The 15,441-nt window shown below is 37.6% G+C and overlaps 1 protein-coding gene across 8 annotated transcripts in view; it reads left to right on the top strand.

Annotated features, from left to right (window-relative positions):
- The first annotated feature begins 5,547 nt into the window (after positions 1-5,547).
- The window catches only part of LOC120423279 (tropomyosin-2), a 95,696-nt gene continuing 85,802 nt past the window's right edge, over positions 5,548-15,441 (top strand). For 2 of the 8 annotated variants that reach the window (XM_039587038.2, XM_039587040.2), the window contains exon 1: positions 5,548-5,705. The gene's annotated coding sequence lies outside the window, so the exon portion shown is untranslated. Of the gene's footprint in view, positions 5,756-15,441 lie in introns of all 8 variants that reach the window. The other 6 variants (XM_039587036.2, XM_039587046.2, XM_039587044.2 and 3 more) reach the window with 5 other exon arrangements.

The raw sequence follows: 15,441 nt of genomic DNA on the forward strand, positions 1-15,441 counted from the left end.
GACAGTTGTCAAAGTCCCTGGGTCAAAAGATGATTGAATATTGTACCTAAATTTGATGAATATTACTCAAGTATACGAGTAGCAAAAATAATGTTGAATATTCATCAAAAATTAGGTAATATTACACATTTTTTGTGTAAAACCTGTCTGACAAAAAAAAATTTCGTTTTTCAACAATTATAGAGGTAAAATTCATCATTCTTTTTTTCAACATTCTGTTTTCAACCTTCCATTTTTACATTATTTTTTGCTGTGTACAAATTTTCGAATATTTACACACCATTTTTGTAATAACAGCTGCTGAAATTTTACAGACACTCCCACTCACGAAATATTCTAGCAGAGCTGCCCAAGTAACCATCCAGCACTAAGTAAAGTCATTAATCAGCAGGATATTGGCACCGCTATTGCTAATGAGTCATCCAACAGCATTTGTTAATGCAAATCAGCACTGATTCAACAGCACAGTCAATAGCTGTTATAATGCTGATTTAGAGCTACGCCTAGCAACACTGTCAAGATTATTCATCAAACTGGCAACACGATTCTAATGTTGAGTGAAGAGTGAAAGAGAGAGAGAACAAAGAAAAACAAACTTCTCGCTCACTCGTCGTCTTCTACGAAATTTGCAGAAATTTGCATCGAGTTTTTCTTTTTGGATAAGTTTTTACGTTTTTTCACAAGGTTTTTCATGTAAGTATTTGAAATAATTGGGTGGATTAAGATTTTTACAGAATTGCATTATTCATTTTCAGCATATTTTAAACTCTGCCCGTCATCATGAGGAAGAATCTAAAGCAGCCGTTCTATGGAACTGTAGCAACCAGCTACTGATTGTGGCAAGCACCCTCCGGAAGATCTTCAGCGTACGTACGATGGCCCGTGGGATGTCCGGGACCTGTAAAGGAGTCAAGAAGGGAAGCTCGAAGCTGCCCACAACGTCGAATTCACCATCGAAAGCTGAGCCTCGCAGCGCGGCAAATACGACATGATCGACAAAGCGGTTATTATTAATTAATTTGCCGCGAGGCAGTAGGTAATATTTGTAGTAATGTTTACATTAAGTAATTTGTGTAATATGAAATAAATAAATTTAAATGTGTATAATTAATAAAGGAAGTCTATTGCGTCGAAGAAAACTAAAAAAACGTCTTAATTGTGATCAAGAACAAAATACACCGAAAAGACCTAGTCTGAAACAGTAAACACAAGATGCTTTAAAATCGCATTTGAAAATTGATTCTCACTTAGCCGTGAGGATACGGGCTCAGGACCACCACCACAACAGCGATGTCAACTTCCATACTCCTCTGCAAGAGCATCCATCAAAGAAATATCACAAAACAGGTCGGTAATGCAGTTAAAAACAATCCAAAAATAGAATAGAAATCGTGGAAGGCAAGGGAAAGAGAGGGAGCAACTTTTGTTTTGCTCTCTGTTTTTTTTGTTTTGACATTTTCCGCAGGGGTGGACAGAAACAGTCGAGGCCAGCACTAAACCAGCCGAGTAAAGTCCAAATGTGGTCATTATTCAGCACTATAGTAGCTGTTAGTGCTGACGTAAAAACTGTTCAGCTTTTACTCGCAGCTGTAAAAGCGCATTAAATGCCGAAGTGTGGCTAGGTTTAAGTGCTGGATGGTTACTTGGGTGGTTCTGCCAGAATCCTGCTAGAATGGTGGAACATTTCTGCTAGAATGCTGTAAGAATATCCAGCTCTGTAAAAACTCTGCAAGATTCCTGCTTGAAAGCCGTGACTAGGCTTGTATGGACGAACCAATAGTACAAAATGTTTTCGATGGTTATGGAAGAAGCCAAAAAAAAGCCAGCAAAAAAAATTATGACATCGGCCAATTTTTGCAAACAATTGCTCTTAATCAATCAAGAACAATAAAACAAAATATGTCTTGTTTACGAAAGTTAATTCGAGTTCAGTAAAAATTAGTCAAATACGAGTTTTTGATGAATATTCTCAACAGGGATTTAGAGAACAACATTGAAAAATTAAATTTGTGTCAAACTGCAAGCCCGATTGATTCGATGGTCTACTTCAATGTTCTGGAAAAACGTTTATTTTATATAGGCCCCCAAAACCAAAGCTAAAAACTCGATTCGCCACCTACATTCGAGTAGGAGAACTATGGTGCAAGGTTACGTTTACGTTTTTGCGTAATAAGTGCAAAGGGAAGTGAAAACAATTTTAAGGTTTTTTAAAAGAAAATTGATCTTTTCGAATAAAATAAAGTTAACAGGAGGTAAGAAATAAAAAGTTCTATCGATTGACTTTTTGATTTTTTTGCTAAGTTGCCTTTTTCATTGAAAATTCTGAGATCCGGATTGAAAACTCGAGAATGAGGTTAGATTGCTAATTTTGAAAATCATTCCAATTACCATTTTTCAAGCAGAGCTTTGCTTCTATGGTAGAAGTGACATTAAAAAATATTGGTCCACTTGAATAATCTACATTCTCAATTGATTAGTTAGGTTTTGGTTGATGAAAACATTCCCTTATTTTGAATCAGATAATGAACAGGTTAAATCGGCCATCACAAAAATATTTTCGTTTATATCAATTAAGCTACTTATTTCTTACCTGAAAATGGTATAATTGGCTATTAATGTCGATTTTATGATCAAATAAAACAATTTCAAATTTCAAACCAATTTACTCGCTGTAGGATATAATGAAAACATCACCCCAAGTTTCAGCGCCCTCTAGTGGGGGGTAATTTTGACGTTTGATTGCCTATATACAGGGTGGGTTTCGCAGAACAAATTTGATCTAATAAAAATCGGCAAGTCTGATTTTTGGCACCATGAAAGAAAAGCACTTTCCCGAAATTTTGCGAGGTATAACGAAATATTTTGTCGGGGGTCTCGAGCAATTTTGGAGCAACTATCGATTTTATAGGATATTTCTTCAGAAAAGTCGCTGAAAATTGATACATTTATAATGATATCCAAATTTTTTTTCATAAACATAAAACATATTATTTTTATGAAAACAATCTGAAATGCCTTTTTCTGCATTGATGATCATATTTAGCTTGGTTGGGCTCGTTTAAAAATATTTTGAACTTTTATGAAAATACAATGTTCAGCACCGAAAAACTTTTTTTCTCGCGGATATAAAATTTTCGTCTATACTTAAAAAAATTTGAAACTTATGATTGCAAAACAACTGGACTGATGTATAATGCATTTTAAAACACTTTTTTCATTCAAATGTTAAAACCATGGCTCGTAAATTCAATTTTCAAACTTTGTTTGGTCAGAGTCGAGGGACCAGCGATGGAATAATCATCATCAAAAGAAAATCTTTGGATGTTAATCAAGAGAAAAAAATCCGAAGGGCTCTCCTTTCTCGCGCACGAAAGATCGGTAAAAAGAATCTAAAAAAAATCATCATCTTGATTATTCAGCGGAACATCTTTTTCACTACTACACTTGCAAGTGTAACGTCACACGTCGAAAAATGACCTGTCACATTTTATATATGGGCAATGTGTGTAAACAAAATGAAATAAATATTTTTGAGTGGTGCTGACAAGGAAATTCACAAAAAATCATCAGCAGATTGATTTCCTTGGAGAATTTCGGGAGCGATTTTCTTTTGCGTGATTTGCCTCCTCTCTTTTTTGCGGGTGAAGAAAGTTCGCAAGCGAAATTGATTTTTTCGCGATTATTCCATCCCTGCGAGGGACACAAGTTTCAAAAAATATTTGCAACGGCCTTAATAGGTTCCCATTTTTTTTTCCTTTATAATCCTCAGTTTTCTGAACAAGTTACCAAAATAAAGTATCGATTTTGGTTCAAAATAGGCAGATATATGTCCAATTTGGTAAAATAAAAAGTGTCTTTCTCCACAATTACTGGATTTAATTACCTTTCAAACAATAAACACCGTCTACTCAGATAATTGTATTGATGATAATACTTTTTTGAAACACAAAAATAACATAAAATTTCAACAAAATTCATGGAATAGGGACCATCCACAAACCACGTGGACACTTTTTTGGAAATCTCAACCCCGCACCCATCGTGGACAATTTCCATAAAAAAAAAATCTTTTTTGTTTGGATCGTGAACAATCGCCAGACCCCCCCCCCCCCTGAGGTGTCCACGTGGTTTATGGATGGTCCCATAACAATTATTCAAAAAACTTAGTGGGCGGTGTAAAATTACTGCCATTTTCCGATACTCAACTGTAAAAAAATGAGAGATATGTCATTTGATGGGAAATTTAATGTATGTATTTTATAAATCGGGGTGACATCGATAGGATTTTAATTATTATTTTTTTCAAATATTTTTCAATCGGTTAGACTTGTCAAGAGGTTTATATTTTAAAACATGTAGGCCACAAAATACAAAACAAATGTTCAGCCTCTCAATGACACCCCGTTCAACGGTACTTCCCAAATCTGCAGTCGGTTTCAAAATTTTATATTTTCGAGAAAAAAAGTTTTTGAGATGCTTTACATTGTAATTTCATAAAAGTTGAAATATTTCTAAAAAAAATGTAATTTTCCCACTGAAAATGTGAAATTTTACCTCTTTTCTGATGTAATGTAACTTTTTCAGTCTAAATCGAGGTAAAATTACACAATAAAAGAGTTAATAATCAACCTTTCCAAATTAAACTTTCCAAATTTACACAATTTTTTACTGTGATAAAATCACTCCTAAAGACATTTTTTTCGCAAATCAAAGAGGGGTCGGAGCAACTTTTCTGATTTCATGTGAGTTGATAGTTAATGATTATATATTTTTTTAAAAGAATCAAATATCGTAAGTTTTCGATCTAAGTTTCGAGGTCTAAGAAAATTTAGAAAATCGAGCAAGAAAAAAAATCTTATTTTTGAGAGAAAATTCGAGTTCAGCCGTTGCATTCTCCTATTTTGAAATCATTTTTATAAGTATTTATGGGGTCAGCTCAACGACACCAAAATAAGACAAAGGATGAAAATGTAATTCGGACATCGGACAATCAAGTCTGGACTGCTTTTTTGTTGTTGTGATGTGTTTGAAACTTATAAAATTAAATAAATACACGCAGTGTTATCAAAGAGTTTTTTCTATTAACTGATGATTTTTGCAAATGAGCGCATCACCGTTGATCGACGACTTATTTTGCCATCATTCAGGACATTCGTCACACCAATATTAGCATTTTCGTGCCATTAAGATGACCAAACACCTGAAACGAATCCTTCAATCAATTTGTCTACTTCAATTGCCAAAAATCCGTGACGTCATTGATCGTCCCGCTCCTTCGAGCTCCCCGCTTCTACTCCACGACTTTTCCACCGGTGTGAAAAGATCTTCTCGTCCAACGCACACTACGACCAACGCGCGTGCGATCGTGCCCGGAAAATTCTTTACCGACGCCGACGCCCGGTGGTGGGGATTCGTCCCAACCATCGCGGCCTGCTACGTTCTATGGTGGTGGGGCGCGATCGGCTCCCACCGGCCAGCTATTCATCTACAGTGTCTTACACACTCGGTTCGATGGTGTGGGTGCGTCGTGCTCGGCAGGACAACGCACGACGCACGACGACCCGAAGTCGCCTGGTGTTCGGGCGCCTACTGTGCGGGTGTATTGGTGCGCGCGCACTTCGTCGCCGACTGCGCCACTATCAAAAAACGCGCCCGCTGAACGTTTTTCAGTTCGCCTTTAAACTGTTTAACTCGCGGATTCAAGTGTAAGTAAATCTCGCTGCTCGCGGATTTTTACACCAATTTTTTGTTTTCTGTAAGGGAAGAACGTAAATTTTCTGGAGGGTTTTTTTCGAAGGGGGTTTTTCGGTTTTTCGAGGACGATTCCAGGAAATTTTCGTGAAAAAAGTGACTTTTTTAGTGCTAATTAGTGTGTGACGAAAAAACACCAAAGTGAAGCCGTGAAGTGATCGTACCCTGGTGGAGTGTTTGTGACGAAGGATTCTCGCGAGGGAAAAGTGGTTCAGCGAAGTGTTCGCGATCAGCTGAGTGATCGCAGGACGACTTGCGAGGACACCGGACATCCGCGGAGGAAGGCCACAGGATCGGGTATCAATTGAGACGAGTGGGGAGAGGGAGAGGGGTGAGGGAGAGAGGACGAGGGGTAACACTAATACAATCTAGTTATCGGGGACACGAAGGGGGAGAGATGAGGAAGAGGCGCGAAGAAGATTAGCGAACATCCTCACCTCACGAGGTGAATGAATTATGCAAACATTCGCGCGATGCAATTCACGAATCGTGAATGATTCATCGATTGATCGGCGAGGCCAAAGAATTGCATAAAAGTATTTTTAAATTTACAACCTGGTCCCCCAACCTGGTATTGCCGAAGCGTTCTTACGGTGCAGTGATCGCGTTCGCGTCACAATTTATGGACCTATTTTTAGCCGTAACTCTGGTTCCTCGGAATGTCTGGTCAATCTCACCGACTGGTTCCCAAATCGTTTTGCTCGGGAGCGCAACTTGAGAGGTTATTTTTAACCCCTCGCCGGAGATTGTTGTTTAATCTCGGAGTTATGAAATTTGAAGCAGACCCGAACCGACCCGAGAGAGAAAGCAAATGTTTATCTTTCCATCGTGGGAGCACCGGGATCATGTTCGCCGATCGGATCGGTGGCCGGTGGCCAACTGTCATCCGGCCGAGCGATACCTGTTGAGACGGGACTATTTTTAAGCGAAGCCGACCGACCGACCAGCCAGATTTCATCTTCGTTTAAGGAAGTGACCGCAGTGAGTCTGCGCCAGAAGTTGCGCACGGACCAATGTGTGTGGACTGTGGGAAGGTGCAGTTTGACATTTAGCCACCTCTCTTCGTGAGCAGCATTCGCGGTTGCGATGTTGGCATGACCGGTTCAATTATGAAACGGGGTTATTTTAAAGTTTTTTCCTTTTTAAATTTTGTTTAGGATTGCTCTTTATTGAATCGTTCAAAAGGCATTATTATTATCATTTTAAATTTTTAGGAGTGTTTTAATGGATTTTTTCAAGTTTTTGAATAAAAGCAATAAAAATTAAATATTAATTTTTTTTTTCATTTTGACGTTCTATCAATACACTTATGGACTAGTTTGACATTATTTTCATGCCATCTTGAATCCTTTTCGTGGGTCAATCTCAACACTAGGTGTCAAGATAAACAGACGTGAATCGTAGAACATTTCAACCAACATTCCAACAATTACTTTTTACTACATACAGTTTCAACATTTGTTAAATGCTCGTAAAATAGAAGTGGTGAATTTAAGAAATTCGTATTTAGTGTCTGATCATTAAACACGCTCATTTCAAATAACTCATTTCTGTGTTTTTTTCCACTAAAATTTCGTCAAAAATGAACCTACTCAGACATTAAATTTGGGATATTTATTCACTCATTTTTCGGTGAATCTTACTCAAGTCTGGGTGATTTTCGCTTAGAAAACACGGATGAAATTCACCCAGAATTTTTTGAAATAAAAATTCCCCAAATCGCATTTCTGCAATGTTTTGTGAGAAAAGAGCAACACGAACTCTCAAAAAGCAAACTCAAACTTGAAAACTGGTTAATTGTTTGTATACTGTTTACAAACTTTTTCGATTTGCGGAATGAGACAGCCATTTTGCAGCGTCTGACGTTTCATCTGCGGATGTATTAGATCAAAATCCATCCCAAAAATCTCAAAATTCATTCATTGAGCTTTCACTTCGCTGATATCTCGCGAAGGAAGACTCTTTCGAAACTTTCTCTAAACTTTAAAGATTCTTCCATCGCGTGTTACTCAAAATCAATAATAATTATTGTTCTTTGTTGATTATTTATATGGCTAGTCGAAATATGTTTTATTTTTTTTTAAATAAGCATCAACATAAACCATAAAATTAAAAAAGATAAAAAGATGTAAAGATGTCGCAAATTTTCCAATTGCTAAAATTTATTGTTTTAATGGAGACTGTTTTCCACGGATATATTTATAAAAAAAATCATAACTTTCATAATAATACGTAACAAATGTTATTTCACATTTCTCTAGGCTCTTATCGGTGTATGAGTAAAATTTCAAGCATTTTTTTTAATTTTGGGAAAAATTATTTGTACATTATTACAGATATCCTACTGCTAAATGTTTTCAAAAATGGTAATAATTTATCAAAAATTTAAAAAAATGTTGAGGATGTCAATCGTGAATGAATTTGATTTAAATTTTCAAATAAAAGTTGAAATTATCAAAATGGATTTGTAATAAAGTGAGATATTGTACGATAAAATAACAATAATAAAGTAATTTTAAGATTATTTTATTTGATCTGAAGGAGAAGGTGGAGGAATAAGGCCAAAAAAGAATAATTTAACTGAAAAATGACGAATTTTTCGTCGCAGTGCCTTGATGCAAATAATGATCGAGGTCGAGCTGTCACAGTCCCTGCGAAATATTTCGGCCGACATATCGGGCGGTCAGTCAAAAAACTATCTAGAAGTCGCAGGACAAATCCGTAGTAACAGTTTAATAGAATCCTATTGAACTGTTACTACGGATATACACTTTTGCTAGAAAGAGAAAGCAGATCTGATGTAAACAAACCCGCAGCTGCAATGTAAACATACTTTGAATGTGTTGATAAATATCATACAAGAAAAGCTTATTTAAAACAAAGATTTAGTTTTTCTGATAATTTAAATTATACCTTATTGTGATACAGTATAGTGCCAATGTATTACGCTTTGTATTTCTTCGATAACTATAAAACTAAATAATATGTTTGGAATCTCTTTGTAATTGTAAAAAAGACGAACATATGCATTATGCCGTTTTGAAGTAATATATTATGCCGTTTTGAAGTAATCGAAGAAATACAAAGCGTAACGCCTGTGTACTATGCGAGATATACCGTAAACTGGGGTCAATCGGGACACATGGGGCGAATTGGGACAGCAGTTTTAACCATGTAGGAGCACAATATTTTGATTTTTCTGGTTGGTTTCGGTTAGAACAGACTTAGGCCAACAAAATGTGTACATCCATTTCCAAATTTAAAAACTTTAAGCGCTCTAAAAACTGCTGTCCCTATTCAGACTGTAGTCCCGATTCACCCCAGATTACGGTAACAGTAGTTTGAATTTTTTTAAATTACTTTTAAAATTTTGAAATGAGTGCTGAAAAGTTGAACTTTTCAGCACTTGTTTCGAAAAGTAACACTTCAACTTTTCTTTGATTTAAACGATTTATTGACAAAATACATGAAAATTTGGCTTAAAATTTCACTCAATGAGTACCCGCGACCCACCCGTGTGGATCAATCGGACCGCGCACTGGAATAACAATCCAGAGGTCGCCGGTTCGAATCCCGCAGCGGGCACTCTAAAATTCTTTGTGTAAATATGGGTATTCGGCGCCGTCGCTCCGTGCCATACTTTCATACACTTAGGAGCCCAGGGCGGCGAAGTCCTTGTAGATAAAAGGAAGACACTAGTGGTTGGTACTAGCAATGGTGGCCGACAGCTATAAAGTCAACTTCGTTTTCGAGTATTTTTCGGAATTGCAAAAAATGTGGTATGGAACTCGTTGCAAAACTTGATTTTTTCAGCACTCTTCGTATTTATCCAACTCGGTAAACCTCGTTGGATAAATGTACGGCTCGCGCTGTAAAAATCCTTTTTTTGCAACTTGTTGCATAAACTACTATTCACAGGAAAAAAATATCATGGTAATATTACATCTGGAAAGGGGTACATCTTTTATGTCAGAAAAAATGTGTAATTTTACCTCTGGAAATGTGTAATTTTACCACTTTTCTGTTGTAATGTCACTTTTTCAGTCTAAATTGACGTAAAATTACATTATAAAAGTGGTAATATTCAACCTTCCAAAATTAAAGCTTCAAAATTTACACAATTTTTTTCTGTGTTGTTGATTTAGATAAAACTGATGAAAAAGAATGTTTTTATTGTACAATCAAACTGCATCAATTAAAAAAAAATCTCAAAACTCAACATAAACTTAAAGATAACTTTAACTACCTTGTCAACGCGCTTGCCAAAAATGGCCAAAAGGTTCGCTGTAAACAAATTGGGCACACACACCTTAAGCCCATAATAAAAAAGTCACAAGTGTCGCATTGTTTATTTATTGCGCGAACCAGAAGAAAATAAAAGAAACAGAAAACAAAACAAACCAAAAACATATTGGCCGCAGCAGCAGCAGCTCAGGTATCGACGACCTAGTCCTCCAGAACGTCAACAGCGCGGCGATGTCTTGGTCAGCACAAACGCCTTATTTGCATTCAATAGGTCGATAGCGGTGTGCTCTCTTATACTAACTGACATTTTGGTAGTTGCGAGAAAATCGATTTTTAAACTTTGAATTACTGTTTCTGGAAAACTATTCGACAAACAATTGTTCTAACAATTTTAAAGTATGCACCTGACATTACTTAAAGACATTGTGAAATATAAAAACTTTTGAAATGCTAGAAAAATTTTGGCAGAGAAAATACGAAAAAAAATCATGCTTGCAATTGGCACAAGTGTGTTTTGGGAGGTAATTTGTATGAGTTAGCACAAACGTGCACAGGGCTTTGGTACAAAAGCGTGCAAAGTAAATTTATTGTTACAATAGTTCAAATTAGTTGTTTCAATGTTATTTTTTCACGAGTTGGTTAATTTAAGCGTAAGAAAAACATTTTATATCAAAACTTTTTTCAAACACTTATTTTAGTTTGAATTTGGTAGGAAAATTAACCTTTTGGAAAAATCAGCATTTAAATCAAAATTTTTGTATGAAAAAATTAGTGAAATTATATTTTTTATGAATATAATTGTAAAACCATCCATAATACATCAACTATGACGAATACTGAATGATGTATTCCTTAAAACATAAGAAAATGATGTTGTAAAAACTTTTAGCTAGTTTATTTTATTTCAATTATATCATACGACCTTTCAAAAACGAATGCTATCCAAGGCACAAACCGTTATTTAGATTTATGGTGAATTGCAGTTGGAACAAGTGTGTCTCATGCAATGGAATCGATGAATGTATTGAATAGAACAAATGTGCCTCAAACAAATTAAATACGTAATATTTTTAAGCATGGACGACCCATACAGTTGTGCCAAGTGTGCAAATCAACTATGAAAGATATTGTTACGTAGTTTTTTGCATGGACGACCCCTGCAGTTGAGCTAAGAGTGCACAACGACTTGAAGAATATTAAATTGGACTTTTGGGTTGGGCTAAGTGGGTAATGGGTTGGGGAAAAATGTTGTTACGTCGTTTTTTTTGCATGGACGACCCCTGCAGTTGTGCTAGGAGTGCACAACGACTTGAAGAATGTTAAAATTTGCCTTTTAGGTTGAGGAAAAATGTTGTTACGTCGTTTTTTTTGCCTGGACGACCCCTGCAGTTGAGCTAAGAGTGCACAACGACTTTAAGAATATTCAATTTGCCTTTTAGGTTGGGCTAAGTAGGTAATGGGTTGGGAAAAAATGTTGTTACGTCGTTTTTTTTTGCATGGACGACCCCTGCAGTTGAGCTAGGAGTGCACAATGACTTGAAGAATGTTAAAATTTACCTTATAGGTTGGGCTAAGTGGGTAATGGGTTGGGGAAAAATGCTGTTACGTCGTTTTTTTTTGCCTGGACGACCCCTACAGTTGAGCTAAGAGTGCACAACGACTTGAAGAATATTAAATTTGACTTTTGGGTTGGGTTCAGTGGGTAATGGGTTGGGGAAAAATGTTGTTACGTCGTTTTTTTTTGCCTGGACGACCCCTACAGTTGAGCTAAGAGTGCACAACGACTTGAAGAATATTAAATTGGACTTTTGGGTTGGGCTAAGTGGGTAATGGGTTGGGGAAAAATGTTGTTACGTCGTTTTTTTTGCATGGACGACCCCTGCAGTTGTGCTAGGAGTGCACAACGACTTGAAGAATGTTAAAATTTGCCTTTTAGGTTGAGGAAAAATGTTGTTACGTCGTTTTTTTTTGCCTGGACGACCCCTGCAGTTGAGCTAAGAGTGAACAACGACTTTAAGAATATTCAATTTGCCTTTTAGGTTGGGCTAAGTAGGTAATGGGTTGGGAAAAAATGTTGTTACGTCGTTTTTTTTTGCATGGACGACCCCTGCAGTTGAGCTAGGAGTGCACAATGACTTGAAGAATGTTAAAATTTACCTTATAGGTTGGGCTAAGTGGGTAATGGGTTGGGGAAAAATGCTGTTACGTCGTTTTTTTTTGCCTGGACGACCCCTACAGTTGAGCTAAGAGTGCACAACGACTTGAAGAATATTAAATTTGACTTTTGGGTTGGGTTCAGTGGGTAATGGGTTGGGGAAAAATGTTGTTACGTCGTTTTTTTTGCATGGACGACCCCTGCAGTTGAGCTAGGAGTGCACAACGACTTGAAGAATGTTAAAATTTGGCTTTTAGGTTGGGCTAAGTGGGTAATGGGTTGGGGAAAATTGTTGTTACGTTGTTTTTTTTTGCCTGAACGACCCCTACAGTTGAGCTAAGGGTGCACAACGACTTGAAGAATGTTAAAATTTGACTTTTAGGTTGGGCTAAGTGGGTAATGGGTTGGGGAAAATTGTTGTTACGTTGTTTTTTTTTGCATGGACGACCCCTTCTGTTGAGCTAAGAGTGCACAACGTCTTGAAGAATACTAAATTTGATTTTGGGTTGGGCTAAGTGGGTCGTGAGTTTTTTTTTAATCTTTTTAAGTACTTTGTATGGGATTTTGTATGAGCTTTATTGTGCAGGAAACATGTAAGCAAAGTTTCAGCTACGTAACAACATTTTACAAGTGGGTTTCAACCCAAAAGACCAAATTGAAAATATTCTTTAAGTCGTTGTCCACTCTCAGCTTAACTGCAGGGTTCGTTTATGCAAAAAAATACTACGTACCGTTAGTGGGGGTGACACTGGGTCTGGGGGGTGAGATTGAGTCAAAGTATTTTTTTTACGGATTTTACCATTTCTCAGGTGCGTCTCTATGACTCTAAATTCTGTTAAAATGGTATAATATTGTATAGTAGCCCAAATCAAAAGTCCAATTTGAAACACTATTCATGTCGTTGTGCACGCTTAGCTCAACTGTAGGGGTCGTCCATGCAAAAAAAAACGACGTAACAACATTTTTCCCCAACTCATTGCCGCTTAGCCCAACCCAGAAGTCCAATTTAATATTCTTCAAGTCGTTGTGCACTCCTAGCACAACTGCAGGGGTCGTCCATGAAAAAAACGACGTAACAACATTTTTCCCCAACCCATTACCCACTTAGCCCAACCTAAAAGTCCAGTTTGAAACATTCTTCAAGTCGTTGTGCACTCCTAGCTCACGTACAGGGGTCGTCCATGCAAAAAAAACGACGTAACAACATTTTTCCCCAACCCATTGTCCACTTAGCCCAACCCAAAAGTCCAATTTGAAACATTCTTCAAGTCGTTGTGCACTCCTAGCACAACTGAAGGGGTCGTCCATGCAAAAAAAAACGACGTAACAACATTTTTCCCCAACCCATTACCCACTTAGCCCAACCCAAAAGTCCAATTTGAAACATTCTTCAAGTCGTTGTGCACTCCTAGCACAACTGAAGGGGTCGTCCATGCAAAAAAAACGACGTAACAATAATTTTCCCCAACCCAATGCCCACTTAGCCCAACCCAAAAGTCCAGTTTGAAACATTCTTCAAGTCGTTGTGCACTCCTAGCTCACGTACAGGGGTCGTCCATGCAAAAAAAACGACGTAACAACATTTTTCCCCAACCCCATACCCACTTAGCCCAACCTAAAAGTCCAGTTTGAAACATTCTTCAAGTCGTTGTGCACTCCTAGCTCACGTACAGGGGTCGTCCATGCAAAAAAAACGACGTAACAACATTTTTCCCCAACCCATTGTCCACTTAGCCCAACCCAAAAGTCCAATTTGAAACATTCTTCAAGTCGTTGTGCACTCCTAGCACAACTGAAGGGGTCGTCCATGCAAAAAAAAACGACGTAACAACATTTTTCCCCAACCCATTACCCACTTAGCCCAACCTAAAAGTCCAGTTAGAAACATTCTTCAAGTCGTTGTGCACTCTTAGCATAACTGTAGGGGTCGTCCATGAAAAAAACGACGTAAAAAAATTTTTCCCCAACCCAATGCCCACTTAGCCCAACCCAAAAGTCCAGTTTGAAACATTCTTCAAGTCGTTGTGCACTCCTAGCTCACGTACAGGGGTCGTCCATGCAAAAAAAACGACGTAACAACATTTTTCCCCAACCCCATACCCACTTAGCACAACCTAAAAGTCAAATTTAAACATTCTTCAAGTCGTTGTGCACTCTTAGCACAACTGTAGGGGTCGTCCATGAAAAAAACGACGTAACAACATTTTTCCCCAACCCATTACCCACTTAGCCCAACCTAAAAGTCCAGTTTGAAACATTCTTCAAGTCGTTGTGCACTCTTAGTACAACTGCAGGGGTCGTCCATGCAAAGAAAACTACGTAACAACATTTTAAACTAACCTACAGAACCTAAATACACTAATCCTAATCAATGGGTCGTCCAAACAAAAAAAAACTACTCCACTAAACCATTTTAACACACTACACCTAACTGATAATTCCTTCTCGCTTCCAAATGTGCACACTTGTGCTATTTGCCTTCCAAAATAGTGCTCCATAATATTGCTCAAACTAGCAAGGACACCTGGCAATTTACCATAATATTATAGTGTAATCGTATTTTTATGGATTTGCGTGTTTTCAAAAGGTAAAGCCATGATGGAAAATAAGAGAGCACATCCATGATGCGTTCGAAAATGTCAGTTAGTACAAATGGTTGCAAGGCGATATCTCCGCGTAGGAAACGAATTTTTCAGATCTGTTAGAAGCGTTTTGTAGGGAATTTAATTAGCTAAAAGATGGCATCATTAACTCATTTTGGCCCAATTTTCAGTTAGAACATTAGAGCACACCGCTATCGAGGTGTGGCCGGACTGTCACATGTTATTTTGTTAAGTGCACGTTCAATTTGGTCTTTCCTTCTGGAACTTGGATGGAGTTCCTCGGAATTCATCGACCATGCTGGGGTTTGATGCTATTCTTGGAGCATTACCGTGAAATTGGGTTAAGTTTGGAATTGCGAAAGCAATAAATGCTGTAGCTGTCATGAATAATCATCCGTAACGACTCGTAACGCCACACAATAACGCCTTCTGTCAGAAGGCGAAAATACAATTCTGTATTAGTTCACGCTGCTATGAACAAAGGATGTTCATTGAAGAGCTGTCAAAACTAACGCCACCCTACAGTCTTCCACGGCGGCTTCTCACTCTTCACTGGAAGCGCCCCAAATAAGGAATGCTTTTTACCAGAGAGTCGCAATGAATACATCATCTTCAGTCGGGAATTTTGCATCCGCTGTGAGTTAAAAACAATCCAAGCATCTCTCTTTGGAACCGTCGCCGTCGTCG

The sequence above is a fragment of the Culex pipiens genome, chromosome 3 (genome assembly GCF_016801865.2).
Source record: "Culex pipiens pallens isolate TS chromosome 3, TS_CPP_V2, whole genome shotgun sequence".
Taxonomy (NCBI): domain Eukaryota; kingdom Metazoa; phylum Arthropoda; class Insecta; order Diptera; family Culicidae; genus Culex; species Culex pipiens.